General features: G+C 41.5%; 1 protein-coding gene across 2 annotated transcripts in view; it reads left to right on the top strand.

Moving 5' to 3' along the window:
• The first annotated feature begins 384 nt into the window (after positions 1-384).
• The window catches only part of MGAM (maltase-glucoamylase), a 147,715-nt gene continuing 132,815 nt past the window's right edge, over positions 385-15,284 (top strand). For both annotated transcript variants that reach the window (XM_049894101.1, XM_049894102.1), the window contains exon 1: positions 385-502. The gene's annotated coding sequence lies outside the window, so the exon portion shown is untranslated. The remainder of the gene's footprint in view (positions 503-15,284) is intronic.

Genomic DNA, 15,284 nt, shown 5'->3' with positions numbered 1-15,284 from the left:
CACTATTTGTGTGATCTTTAACAAATTATTCTTCTGAGTTTTGGTGTCCTTATTTACACATGGGGTTTAAAGATACTACCCCATCTCATAGATTTGTCGCGATCAAAGGGATGATACAGCTTAAAGTGCTCTGAAACCTGCATAGTGCATACACAAGCGAAGTTTTATTACTAACATGTGGACACTGGGTAATGCATTATTCACCGTAACTCTCTCCTTGGACTCACACCTGGGTGTGCATGTGCTCCTGTCTGGGGTGGAGGGTGGTATAGGTGGGGAGGAGGGCAGATGTGCAACACTGCTAAGTAAGAGATATTTCACAAGAGAAGGAAACACCGTAATCTTCTTTGCAAGTCACTTCTACTCTCACCTTCCTCTGAACATTTCAAGACAGAGAAATTACTCCTACCCCAAATAATTTCTTTTTTCCCATGCCAAGGCCTGTGGTGTGAAGGACTTATATTTGGGACAGAAGGAAACCACTTGGCAGCAATAAAAAGAGGTACAATATAGCGTTCGTGGGTATGGAGGAGAGACGGTTTGTGATAGAAGAGGGTTGGCTGGCATGTGAGATGAGTTGTGTGCTGTGATGTGTGCTTGTGTGTGGGAATGTGGGGTGGGCTGCTCTCTGCTTGTCTCTAGCATGGTGGTCCATGGATGGAAGAGAGCACCCCTTCCAGCCCAACCTGGGGAGGCTCTTCCTGGGGTTGGTGAAGAGGAGGAAGTGTTTGTAACAGAATTTAAGCTAATGATACTGCTTGCAGGGTTTTGTTTCAGAAGAGACAAGATGGGGAGGGCTGGGGCACTGGATGTCAGATACTTTTATCCAAGCTTTGTCTCATGACAGTGTCATGAAGGGAGCACTATAATCCTCATTTACAGAGAGGGCTGCAGAGCTCCAAGAAATTTAAATGACTGCCAGGGTCTGCAGACTCTGGTTGGAACCATCTCTTTCTCTTTTTTTAATCCAGGGACTTGTGGCTACCACCAGGTGGCATCGGGGGTGTCAGTGTGTAGTATAGGGTCTTGTGCAGAGTGGAGTGCTTGACAAGTTTTCTTTTCTCCACATTCATGACCACCTGCTGAGCTCAGATTCCCTGTATGAGGATAGGACGAGATATTGGCATAGCTGGGGGATCTTGGATTGGGGTCCAGGGTCTGAGTTCCAGGTACCGCTGTGCCAGCTGCATAATGATAATAATTATAATGGACACTACTGAGCATTTTCCATGTAGCACAAAGTATTTTACTTGCATTATTTTGTTTACTACTTATCTTATTGAATAGGTAGCATTTTAAAAATAAGCTTCATTTTTTCAGAACATTTTTAGGATTACAAAAAAATTGTGCAGAAAGTACAGAGAGGTTCCATGTACCCCCTCCCTACTACATGCAGTTTGCCCTATCTACCATCTTGCATTCCTGTAGCACATTGCTACAATGGGTAAACCAACATTGATACATTATTATTAACTAAGGTCCATAGTTCATATTAGGGTTAGTTGTTTGTGTTGTACAGTCCTGTGGGTTTTGACAAATGCATCATGTCATGTGTCCACCATTACAGCATCATACAGAATAAGTTCATGATCAATGATACCATTGTTCCTTTGTTCAAGTTAAGGAAATGGAGGCTCACTTGCCTACGCGTCCCTGCTGGTCAGCAGACCTGGTGCTGCCTGACTCAGAGCAGGACCTTCTAGTCACTACACTGTGCCACACAACCTCACAGAATTCCTGGGTCTCCATTTTCTCATCTGTAAAATGAGAAGACTATCCTGGGTGATCTTCAAAGTTCCTTAAGGACAATAGCAAATGGTGGAACTCATGTGGACTCTGGTGCTTGGACATGTGTGTGATGGCAGCTTGGACCCTGGCTGCATTTGCTAAGCCTCTTAACTGTTTTAACCATTTGTGAGATGATGCAGACTAGAGCACTTGGTACTCAATGGATCTCAGTACATGACATGACAATTTTCCTTCCTTTCTCCTCTTAGTTCTAGATTCTTTGATCCCATGATGTCTTGCAAACAGCAAATTAGTGGTCCCCAAAGGCTGGTCTGCTCGCTGGGCCAGATCCCGACAGTGTTTTCACTGGTGGTGGGTGAAATGAGAAGGGATAAGGACAAGGAAGTGTTTAAAAAGATAAGTAGATTCTATTCTAATAATCTCAGTCTATGTCCATTATGGGAGCCCTGGTGGCTCAATGGTTAAGAGCTTGGCTGCTAACCAAAAAGTCGGCAGCTGGAATCTATGAAATGAAAATAGGTAGTGACTTCTTGTTTGGTTTCTGTATGTGAAAGAAACAGCTTATAACCTTGTGTCCCTTGGCCCATATGTTTCTGGAATTTTCACTAGTCCATGAAGACAGATGTCTGGGAATAAGACCTGGATAGCAGGGCTTTTTAAACTCTCTGTGGGCAAAGAACGAGTTATTATTATTATTACTTTTTTAAATTTTCAAAATGTCATAGGCTGATATTTTTTTCCCTTTTTTATTGTGCTTTCAGTGAAAATTTACAATTCAAGTCAGTTTCTCATACAAAAACTTATACACACATTGTTTTGTGACCTTAGTTGCTCTCCCTGTAATGTGACAGCACACTTCTCCTCTCCACCCTGTATCTCCTGTGTCCATTCAACCAGCTCCTGCCTTCTCATCTTGCCTCCGGACGGGAGCTACCCATTTAGTCTCATGTGTCTACTTGAGCTAAGAAGCACACTCCTCACCAGTATCATTTTATGTTTTATAGTCCAGTCTAATCTTTGTCAGAAGAGTTGGCTTTGGGAATGGTTTTACTTCAGGGCTAATAGAGAGTCTAGGGGCCATGTTCTCTGGGGTCCCTCCAGTGTCAGTCAGACCATAAAGTCTGGTCTTTTTACTAGAATTTGAGTTCCGCATCCCACTTTTCTCCTGCTCCATCAGGGACTCTCTGTTGGGTTCCCTGTCAGAGCAGGCATTTGTAGTGGCCAGGCACCATCTAGTTCTTCTGGTCTCAGGCTGATGAAGTCTCTGGTTTATGTAGCTCTTTCTGTCTCTTGGGCTTCTATTTATTTCTTGTGTTTTTGGTGTTCCTCATTTTCTTTTGGTCCAAGTGGGTTGGGACTAACTGATGCATCTTAGATGGCTGCTTGCTAGCTTTTAAGACCCCAGACTCCACTCACCAAAGTGGGATAGAGAACATTTTCTTAATTAACTTTGTTATGCCTATTGACCTAGAGGTCCCCTGAAACCGTGGTCCCCAAACCTCTGTCTCTGCTACTCTGTCCTTTGAAGTCTTTGGTTGTATTCAGGAAACTTCTTGGCTTTTGGTTTAGCCCAGTTGTATTGACTTCCTCTGCATTGTGTGCTCTTCCCTTTACCTAAAATAATTCTTGTCTATCTTAGTTAGTGAATACCCTCCCCCACCCTCATAACCATAAAAGAATGTTTTCTTCAATGTTTAAACCTTTTCTTGAGTTCTTAAAATAGTGGTCTTGTACAACATTTGTCCTTTTGTGACTGACTAATTTCACTCAGCATAATGCCTTCCAGATTCCTCCATGTAACGAGATGTTTCACAGATTCGTCGTTCTTTATCATTGTGTAGTAGTCCATTGTGTGAATATACCATAATTTGTTTATCCATTCATCCATTGATGGGCACATTGGTTGTTCCTATCTTTTTGCTATTGTAAATAGTGCCGCAGTGAACATGAGTGTGCATATATCTACTCATGTGAGGGCTCTTATTTCTCTAGGATATATTCCAAGGAGTGGGATTGCTAGATTGTATGGTAGTTCTATTTCTGGCTTTTTGAGGAAGTGCCAAATCAACTTCCAAAGTGGTTGTATCATTTTACATTCCCACCAGCAGTGTATAAGTGTTCCAGTCTCTCCACAACCTCTCCGACATTTCTTAATTTATGTATTTTGGATTAATGCTAGCCTTGTTGGGGGTGAGATGGTATCTCATTGTAGTTTTGATTTGCATTTCTCTGATGGCTAATGATCGTGAGCATTTCCTCATGTATTTGTTAGCCTCCTCAATGTCTTCTTTGGTGAAGTGCCTGTTCATATCCTTTGCCAATTTTTTAAACTGGGTTATTTGTCTTTTGGTTGTTGAGGTTTTGTAGCATCTTGTAGATTGTAAAGATTAGATGCAGATCAGATTTGTTGTAGCCAAAAAATTTTTCCCAGTCTGTAGGTTGTCTTTTTACTCTTTTGGTGAAGTCTTTGGATGAGCATAAGTGTTTGATTTTTAGAAGCTCCCAGTTATCTAGTTTCTCTTCTGATGTTTGTGCATTGTTAGTAATGTTTTGTATTTTTTTTATGCCACGTATTAGGGCTCCTAGTGTTGTCTCTATTTTTTCTTCCATGATCTTTATTGGTTCAGATTTTATATTTAGGTCTTTGATCCATTTTGAGTTAGTTTTTGTGCGTGGTGTGAGGTATGGGTCTTGTTTCCTTTTTTTGCAGATGGATATCCAGTTATGCCAGCACCGTCTGTTAAAGACACTGTCTTTTCTCCAGTTAAAGAACTTTGGGCCTTTGTCAAATATCAGCTGCTCATAGGTGGATGCACTTACGTCTGGATTCTCAGTTCTGCTTTATTGGTGTATGTATCTGTTGTTGTACCACTACTAGGCTGTTTTGACTACCGCGGTGGTATAATAGGCTCTAAAATCAGGTAGTATGAGGCCTCCCACTCTGTTCTTCCTCAATATTGCTTGCTTATCCAGGGCCTCTTCCCTTTCCATAGGAAGTTGGTGATTTTTTTCTCCATCTCATTAAAAAATGCTATTGAAATTTGGATCGGGATTGCATTGTATCTATAGCTTGCTTTGGGTACAATAAACGTTTTCACAATGTTGAACCTTGCTGTCCATGAGCACGGTATGTTTTTCCATATATGTAGATCTCTTTTGGTCTCTTGCAGTACCGTCTGGTAGTTTTCTTTGTATAGGTCTTTTATGTCTCTGGTTAGGTTTATTCCTAAGTATTTTTTTTTATCTTCTTGGGGGCTGTTGTAAATGGTATTGATTTGGTGATTTCATCTTCAAAGTTCTCTTTGTTGGTGTAGAGGTATCCAACTGATTTTTGCGTGTTTATCTTGTATCCTGATACTTTGCAGAAATCTTTGAATAGTTCTAGTAGTGTTCTTGCGGATTCTTTGGGGTATTTTGTGTATAAGATCATATCATCTACAAAGAGAGATACTTTTACTTCTTCCTTACCAATTTGGATGCCCTGTATTTCTTCTTCTAGTCTAATGGCTCTGGCTAGGACTTCTAACACAATGTTGAATAAGAGTGGTGATAAGGGGCATCCTTGTCTGGTTCCCATTCTCAAAGGGAATGCTTTCAGACTCTCTCCATTTAGGATGGTGTTGTCTTTTTATAAATGCCCTTTATTATGTTGAGGAATTTCCCTTCCTTTTCTATTTTGCTGAGATTTTTATCATGGATGGGTGTTGAACTTTGTCAAATGCCTTTTCTGCACCAATTGATAAGAGCATGTGGTTCTTGTCTTTTGTTTTATTTATGTGGTGGATTACATTGTTTTTCTAATATCGAACCATTCCTGCAAACCTGGTACGAGTCCCATTTGGTCATGGTGAATTATTTTGTGTGTGTGTGTGATATGTTGTTGAATTCTATTGGCTAGAATTTTATTGAGGATTTTTGCATCCATGTTCATGAGGGATGTTGGTCTGTAATTTTTTTTTTTTGGCTTCATAAAATGAGTTTTGGAGTATTCTATTCTTTTCTATGCTCTGAAATACCTTTAGTAGTAGTGTTGTTAACTCTTCTCTGAAAGTTTGGTAGAATTCTCCAGTGAAGCCATCAGGGCCAGGGCTTTGTTGTTGTTGTTGTTGGGAGTTTTTAAATTACCTTTTCAATCTCTTGTTTTGTTATATGTTTATTTAGTTGTTCTACCTCTGTGTTAGTTTAGGTAGATAGTGTATTTCTAGAAATTTGTCGATTTTCTCTAGGCTTTCAAATTTGTTAGAGTACAGTTTTTCATAATATTCTGTTATGATTCTCTTAATTTCAGTTGTGTCTGTTGTGACAGCACCCATCTCATTTCTTACTCGGGTTATTTGCTTCCTCTAGAGTTTTTCTTTTGTCAGTTTGGCCAATGGTTTATCAATTTTGTTGATCTTTTCAAAGAATGAGGTTTTGGCTTTGTTAACTCTTTTGATTGTTTTTCTATTCTCTATTTCACTTAATTCTGCTCTAGTTTTTATTATTTGCTTTTTTTCTGGTGCCCAAGCACTTCCTTTGCTACTCTCTTTCTATTTGTTTGAGTTGTAGAGTTAATGGTTCGATTTTGGCCCTTTCTTCTTTTTGGATGTGTGCATTTATTGCTGGAAATTGACCTCTGAGCACTGCTTTTGCTGTGTCCCAAAGGTTCTGGTAGGATGTGTTTGAATTCTCATTTGATTCTATGAATTTCTTTATTCTGTCCTTAATTTCTTCCATAACTCAGTAGTTTTTGAGCAAGGTGTTGTTCAGTTTCCATGTGTTTGATTTTTTGCCTTGCTTTTTCTATTATTGATATCTACTTTTATGGCTTTATGGTCAGAAAAGATGCTTTGTAATATTCTGATATTTTGAATTCTGTTAAGTCTTGCTTTATGGTCTAATATGTGGTCTATTCTGGAGAATGTTCCATGTGAGTTGGAAAAGAAAGTATATTTGGCTGCTGTTGGGTGGACTGTTCTGTTTATGTCTATGAGGTCAAGTTGGTTGATTGTGACATTTAGATTTTCCGTGTCTTTATTAAGCTTCTTTCTGGATGTTCTGTCTTTCATTGAAAGTGGTGTGTCGAAGCCTCCTACTATTACTGCAGAGCTCTCTATCTCTCTTTTCAGTGCTGTTGAGTTTGTTTTATGTATTGAGGGCTGTTATTGGGTACACAAATATTTATTATGATTAAGTCCTCCTGGTATAAAAAATATTGACCCTTTAATCATATATAGTGTCCTTCCTTATCCTTTGTGGTGGGTTTTATTTAAAGTCTATTTTGTCAGAAATTATTATTGCCACTCCTGCTCTTTTTTGATTGTTGTTTGCTTTTTATATTTTTTTCTATCCTTTGAGTTTTAGTTTGTGTCTTTAAGTCTAAGGTGTGTTTCTTGTAAGTAGCATATTGATGGATCCAGTTTTTTTATCCATTCTGTCACTCTCTGTTTCTTTATTGCTGCATTTAGTCCACTTACGTTGTGTGTAATTATTGATAGGTATGAATTTAGTGCTGTCATTTTGATGTCTTTTTTTGCGTGTGTGTTGTTGACAGTTTCTTTTTTCCACTTAATTTTCTGTGCTGAGTCATTTCGCTTTATATGTTTTGTTTTCCTCTTTTTCATTTTGTATTTGCTGAGTCTTTATATTTTTCTTGTTTTTTTATTTTGATGTGTAAGATTGTTAGTTTCCTTTTCGGTTACCTTAATATTTACCCTTATTTTTCTAAGCTTAAACCAGTCTTTTGTTTCTTTATATTGCCTTGACTTCCTCTCCATATGAAAGATCTATGACTATATTTTTTAGTTTCTCTTTTTTGTTTCAATGTTGTCAGCTTTTACATAATTATGTCTCTGTTTCCCTGTTTTGAGGTTTCTAAATTTGATTTATTTTTGTGATTTCCCCATCTGGGTTGATATTGTGTTGCTCTGTCCTGTGTTCTAGTCTTGGGTTGTTATCTGATGTTATAGATTTTCTAACTGGAGGACTTCCTTTAGTTTTTTTCTTGTAATTTTGTTTTGGTTTTTACAAATTCCCTAAACTTCTGTTTATTTGGAAATGTCCTAATTTTGCCATCATATTTGAGAGAGAGTTTTCCTGGATATACAATTCTTGGCTGGCAATTTTTTTCCTTCAAGGCTTTATGTAAGTCACCCCATTGGCTTCTTGCCTGCATGGTTTCTACCGAGTAGTCCAAGCTTAATCTTATTGACCCTTCTTTGTAGGTGACTTTTCGCTTATCCGTAGATGTTCTTAAAATTCTCTCTTTATCTTTGGTTTCGGCAAGTTTGATTATAATACGTCTTGGTGACTTCCTTTTGGGATGTATGTTGTGTGGGGTTCAATGTGCATCTTGGATAGATATTTTCTCTTCTTTCACTATTTCAGGGAAGTTTTCTGTCAACAAATCTTCAACAATTCTCTCTGTATTTTCTGTTATCTCCCTCTGTTCTGGTACTCCAATCATTCATATGTTATTCCTCTTGATAGAGTCCCATATAATTCTTAGGGTTTCTTCATTTTTTAAAAAATTCTTTTATCCCTCCAATTTGGACTTCCATTGCCTCAATTCTGCTCCTATGACTTTCTATTGAGTTGTTTAATTCTGAAATTTTATTGTTAATCTTCTGGATTTCTGTTTGCTGTCTATGAATTCTTGTAGCCTGTTCAATTTGTCATCATGCTCTTCTATAATCTTCTTAAGTTCCTCTATTGCTTTGTCTGTGTGTTCCTTGGCTTTTTCTGTGTTTTGCCTGATCTCTTGAAGAGTTCTGTATATTAATCTTCTGTATTCCACCTCTGGTAATTCCAGGAAGTTCTCTTCATCAGGAAGATTTTTTGATTCTTTGTTTTGGGGCTTGCTGAAGCCATCATGGTCTGCCTCTTTATGTGATTTGGTATTTACTGTTGTTTCTGAGCCATCAATAAGTTATTATATTTATTTATTTTATGTTTGCTTACTGTGTCCTAGCTCCTTGTTTTGTTTTGTTTTGATATGCCCAAATAGATTGCTCAAGTGAGCTAGTTGGATTATTGGTGCTTTGAAGCTCTAACATCCTGTTACGAGGTGGTTAGAGCTGTTAGCAGGTATGTGAGCACAGGAGTGTGTTTCCTTTTCTTGTATGGATTAAGCTCAGGTGTCCAGGTAGTCAGTCACCAAGTGTGTGGTGCAGGCTCTCACCTACCGTCTTAGACAAGCAGAGGTGATTGGTGTAGGCACAGGTATCTGGTTGCAGTAGAGGGTTGTCCACTGAGCAAGGTAGGGGACTGGCAACCAACCCTGAGTGTCTGTGAGGAAAGTGTGTCCCTGTTCCTAGAATGCATAGGTGTGTGGATTTTGTAGCCAGACTATGGGCACCCAGTGCTGTTGGCTGTAAGGACTGGGAGGTACCATTTAGTTTTGGACCCCTGTTGCAGGTGGCTAAGTGGCATGGGTGGAGCCACCAGTCTTCTTGCCCCTAATGTGGGTAGGTGAGGACCCTGCTTAACAGACAGAGCGGTGTCATGGAACTACCACTCCCTACTGGAGCTGATACAATTGAAATTAGTCTTCAAGTATATACAGTATTGTGCTGTGCTAATGAGGGCCTATGCTGTTGAAATGAGCCCAGACAGGTCTATGCAGGGGTGAAAGGCATTCAAAGTCCATGGACCCCTTATGCTTGTGCCTAGGCAAAGGAGCTGTTTCTGCCCTGAGTTCCTGGCTTAGGGGCGTCAGCAGATTATTTTTGCCCTGTTTGTTAATTTGTTCCCTCTCCAAGGCCAGGAGAATGGCTCCGGGTGAGTGCAAGGTCCTTCTTCTGGCCCAGGTTATGTGGCAATCTCTGAAGCCAGCTCAGACTCAGTGCAGAGCAGAAAAGGGGCAGATAAGTGGGAGAGAGGCTTTTCCCAAGGGGGTGTTTTTGATCCTTGGGGTAGGTTAGACACAAGTACTTATCTTTTGCTGATTGAGTGCCGTTGGAGCTTTGCGTAGACTCACCAGTGCTTGGTCTCGTCCTATGTGGAAAACGCCTCCTGAACACCACTGCTTGCCTCACTGCAGGCATGAGCTGATCCCGAGTTGCAGGGTGCTGGTTCCTGCTGGGCAAGTTTTGGCAACTCCTCACTGCTTCTGAACATCTTTCCCTCCCCCTGCTGCTCAGTCTAATTCCTCAACTTTGCCTTCTACGTTCAGGTCACCTAGACTGTCATATATAATCTATTCACTTGTTTTTTCGGGCCTTTGTTATAAGGGACTACAGGAAGTTTCTCACTACTTTGCCGTCTTTGCCCCGCCTCCACAGGCTATTTTTGTAAAATAAAATAAAAATGATTTATTAGAAAAATAAAACATAAAAACAAAGACAAAAATACAGTCTCCATTTTCAAATTATTAAGGTCAATAGGAGGGCAGTGGTGTTTCAGTGGTAGAATTCTCACCTCCCATGTGGGAGACCTGGGCTTGATTTCTGGCCAATTCTTCTCAAGCACAGCCACTACCCATCTGCCAGTGGAGGCTTGTACGTGCTAGGGTGCTGAACAAGTTTCAGCAGAGCTTCCAGACTAAGGAAGAGTAGGAAGAAAGGCCTGGCAATCTTCAAAAAAATCAGCCAATGAAAACCCTATGGATCACAACTGTCTGATGATGGGGATGGTGCTGGACCAGGCAGTGTTTCATTCTGTTGTGCAAGGAGCTGCCACAAGTCAGGGGCCAACTCAATGGCAGTTAGCAACAATAACAGTCACCAGTCATAAGATTACTCTGTAAAATTGCAAGGAAAGCGTCTAAACCCTTATTCTCAATTTCTGTACTTATTTATCTCTTTGGGGACTAGCAACTGCAGGTTTGTTTTCACACTTGGGGTTGAACATTGGGGAGGATACTGTCTGACTTGGGGACTGGTTGGTTCGTGATAGAGCTGGCTCTTAACCAGAGAGCATGTGAACTTTGACTGAGAAAATATTTGCATATGTTTTCTTTGTCAGCCTCTACCTGAGACTTAGCGCACTGTGTAAGTGTAAAGTTAGGTTACAAACTACTGCGGTGTTAGCAGTCCCTATGACTTCGGCTGCAGGAAAGATTAGATTTTCATACCATATGCTGAAAATAGTCTCAAAATATTGTTTATACTTATCCCTATTTTGGAACTGCACTAGCTATTAGACCTGCTGCCAGGTGTGGTTAGTTAATACATTATTAAAGAAGTACATGTAATACTATACGTATTGTGTTGTTGTTGTTACGTGGTGTCAAGTAGATTTCAACTCACGGCGACCCTGTGTGACAGAGTAGAACTGCCCCATAGGGTTTCCTAGGCTGTAATCTTTATGGGAGCAGATCGCCAGCAGGTCTTTCTCTAACAGAGCTGCTGCGTGGATTAGAACAGCCAAATTTTGGGTTAGCAGCTGAGCGCTTAACCTAAAAAATATTGTAGTAACTGTACTTCACTGTAATAGGTGTCCTTTGTAGTTTTGTGTATCTTATTTCTTGCACTTAAAAACACTATTCTGAGAGGCATGGGGCCACTGGTGTCACCAGGCAGACTACCAAAGGATTTCCATAGCACAAAAAGTTCAAGGCCACCTTTTCCAAAGGCAAGAAAAGAAGAACACTGTTGTGAAAACAATTTTCTTCAAGCACAAATCAACAGATTGTGTCACTAAAGGTAATCGGTCCTTGAGAGATTAGGGGTCACTGGGAGAGGGGTTTCTCCTGGGGCCCCCGGTGGTGATTTGCCCCATTGTCTCCAGATGGACTCAGTCCTGCCTTCTCTCCCCAGGCCTTGGGGTCTCCTCCCTACCACATCCAGTGCCTGTGGGGCTGGAGGGTGTCAGGAGTAGCTTCCTGCTCCCAGGTCTTGGGGATATTCTCTGAGAGGATGATCAAGATTACTAATTAACTAGCAGTTCTGGCCTGGGGATTAAGGCTGGGCAGCATTCAGCATCCAGAACCATTAGCGTTTTCTTGATGAGCCTGTTTCCAGCCTGTAAGCAGTTAGGTGGCTGCGGCTGCTTTATTAGGACCTTGCCGCTCCTCACACGTTCTGCTGGGCCATCCTTCTGAGGGCGCGGAGTAGCGGCCAGGTGACAAGGTAGGTTCCTGAGCTTTGGTGGTTCCTTTGTGGGTGTAGACGTGTGCGTGCCCACGTGTGTGGATCCGTGCTGATCTCCTTTAGTCAAAATGCCTTTGTGAATTTGTTCAATACAGACAAGTATAAACAGCGTCAACAGCAAACCAAAGACATTGCATGCACGTAACACAAACCCCAGTTCACTTATCCTTCGCTGGTGGTGGTGGTGGAGTGGAGTTGTGGACTCCCCTGGACCCTGGCTGCATCGCCAAGCCCAAGTAGTGGAACCAGAGTGTCTGCGTGTGTGCTGGTGTGAGGGGTGATTTAACACTGGGGAAGACAGGAGGCGGCGATCACTTCTGCTGTGGGAGAGGAGGAGTTAGGATTTGGGAGCGAGGCTAGGGTACTTAGGACACACCATGTAAGAGGAGGTGAGGTTGTGATAGAGGAGTGGTGAATCTTAGTCAGGAAACTGAGGAAGCTCTTGCTTTCCTAGTGGGTTTCCTGTCTGTATTGATCAAGGAAAGAACTATATTCGGGAAGAGCGTGAGGGCATATGTATGTAGGTCTGGATATATGTACGGTTTGTGCACAGTGGGCTTCTAGAGATTTCATGTGCGGTCTGGAAGGAGGCTTTAATAGGAAAGAAACAGTATCCGGGAGGCAGTGGAGTGTGAAGTAGAGTGGGGTGCCGGGGAGAGGGGAGGAGAGGCGGACAGTCAGTGTGAGGTAGAGTGGAGTGCCGGGAGAAGGGAGGACAGGTGGACAGTCACTAGTCCCTCCCTGGTAAAATGTAGAAAATGGGTCTGGTCCTCATGTGTTGCTGGAGTCTAGCATTTCTGACTGGCCTCTGAGGTAGGAAAGAGGAGTTATTACTGAGGAGGGGGAGACAGGCCAAACCCGCTCCCCCTGGGTCTCACTGGACAAGTGGGTTCCTGACATGGGGCCTGAACAGTGGCTTTAATGATGCTGTCTACCTGGTGCTCAAGCATAACAACAATTGTGAGGATGGCACATGACAGGGCAGTGTTTCATTCTGCTGTACATAGGGTTGCTATGAGTTGGAAACTTCTCGATGGCACCTAACAACAACAACACCTGGTGCTGAGGTGTGGGACAGTAAGTGCATGGGTGTGGGCGGGCAGGGAAAGGGGAGGGAGGATCCTTGTTGTGATGAGTAGGCCAAAGCTCTAGTGGGCCCAGAATGAAGTGGGCCCAGAATGGAGACAGCTTATAGCTATTTCAACTGCACCTACCCAAGATGCTGATGGTGTTTTGTTGCCAGGCCTGCCCTCAGAAATTGAGTTTAGATGTTCGAGTACTATTGCTTTACAGACTGCCCATGGCGTGGGCTGCTAAGGAGGGGTGAACTGAGAAAGTCGCCACTGGCAATCAGAGTGGGAGATAGCTGTGGACGGAGCCAAGGAGGATGAACCTCTGTAGGTGCTGAGGTCACAGATGGTCACAGCTGTCCCCTAGAGATGACTACTTTGTGGTTGGGATGTGGACATGGGGACCTAAGAGGATGAAGTGGTTTTTCTTGGATAAAGCCAGAGCTGACTCTTAGTCCTCTGCATTTTGGTTGGGATCAGACTTGTAAAAAATTCTATCAGCTACTTTTTCCTTCCCATTCTCCAAGTAGTTGGGAGACAACGGACCAACTCACCAAATTTTTTCCAGTAGTTTTGAGGGATAGCCATGACTTACTAAGGCCTTTTCACAAGTTCCTCTTGGTCTCTGTAAAACGAACACTCTCATCCCATTAGACCTCAGTCATGTATCACCAAAGGCTCGGAAAGGAATGTCTTAGTGCCATACACAAGTTGGACATCAGCTGTAACTCTGAAAAGAGGACAATTACCCAGTTTTTCCAAATTCATTTGGGCCTAACATGGTCTAAATAATATAGATTATCTGTCTACTTTGCCTAAGTAATAATTATAGTACCAAGAAAGTGAGCTTGACAATTATTCGTATAACCATGTAATTCAAGAGGAAAAAAAATACTTTTTGGGTTGGTATAATTCATGTACAGTAATCCTTCTCATCTTCTGGATTCTGTGGGGAAAATATTAAATGATGCAGGAAGCATCAAAAGTAGATGGGAGGAATACACAGAGTCACCATACCAAAAAGAATTGGTCGATGTTCAACGATTTTAGGAGGTAACATAAGAGTAGGAACCAATGGTACTGAAGGAAGAAGTCCAAACTGCACTGGAGGCATTGGTGAAAAACAAGACTTCAGGAATTGATGAAATACCGGTTGAGATATTTCAATAAACAGATGCAGCACTGGAAGTGCTCACTAGTCTATGCCAAGAAATTTGGAAGACAGCTACCTGGCCAACTGACTGGAAGAGACCCATATTTATGCCTATTCCTAAGAAAGGTGATCCAACCAAATGCGGAAATTATCGAACAATATCATTAATATCACAAGCAAGCAAAATTTTGCTGAAGAGTATTCAAAACAGGCTGCAGCAGTATATCAACAGGGAACTGCCAGAAATTCAAGCCAGATTTAGAAGAGAATGTAGAACCAGGGATATCATTGCTGATGTCAGATGGATCCTGACTGAAAGCAAAGGATACCAGAAAGATTTGCATGTGTTTTATTGACTATGCTAAGGCATATGAGTGTGTGAATCATAACAAATTATGGATAACATTGTGGAGAATGGGAATTCTGGAACACTTGATGTGCTCATGAGGAATCTGTACATGGATCAAGACAGAGTCATTCAAACAGAACAAGGGGATACTGCACAGTTTAAAGTCAGGAAGGGTGTGCGTCAGGGTTGTATCCTTTCACCATACCTATTCAATCCGTATGCTGAGCAAATAATATGAGAAGCTGGACTATATGAAGAAGAATGAGGCATCAGGATTGGAGGAAGACTCATTAACAACCTGTGTTATGCAGATGACACAACCTTGCTTGCTCAAACTGAAGAGGACTTGAAGCACTTACTGGTGAAGATCAAAGACCACGGCCTTCAGTATGGATTACACCTCACCATAAAGAAAACCAACATCCTCACTACTGGACCAGTGAGTAACATCATGATAAATGGAGAAGATTGAGGTTGTTAAGGATTTCATTTTACTTAGATCCACAATTAACAGCCATGGAAGCAGCAGTGATGAAATCAAGACACCCTGCATTGGGCAAACTGGCTGCAAAAGACCTCTTTAATGTGTTGAGAAGCAAAGATGTCACTTTTTAAGACTAAGGTGTGCCTGACCCAAGCCATGGTATTTTCGATTACCTCATATGCATGAGAAGACTGGACGATGAATAAGGAAGACCTAAGAACTGACGCCTTTGAATTGTGGTGTTGGTGAAGAATATTAAATATACCAGGGACTGCCAAAAGAACAACAAGTCTGTCTTGGGAGAAGTACAACCAGAATGCTCTTTAGAAGCAAAGATGGCGAAACTACGTCTCACATACTTTGGACATGTTATCAGGAGGGATCAGTTCCTGGAGAGGATATCATACTT

Source organism: Elephas maximus, chromosome 8 (genome assembly GCF_024166365.1).
Source record: "Elephas maximus indicus isolate mEleMax1 chromosome 8, mEleMax1 primary haplotype, whole genome shotgun sequence".
Lineage (NCBI taxonomy): Eukaryota > Metazoa > Chordata > Mammalia > Proboscidea > Elephantidae > Elephas > Elephas maximus.
Note: the sequence above shows the minus strand (reverse complement) of the source record. Positions and strands in the feature narration are given on the sequence as shown.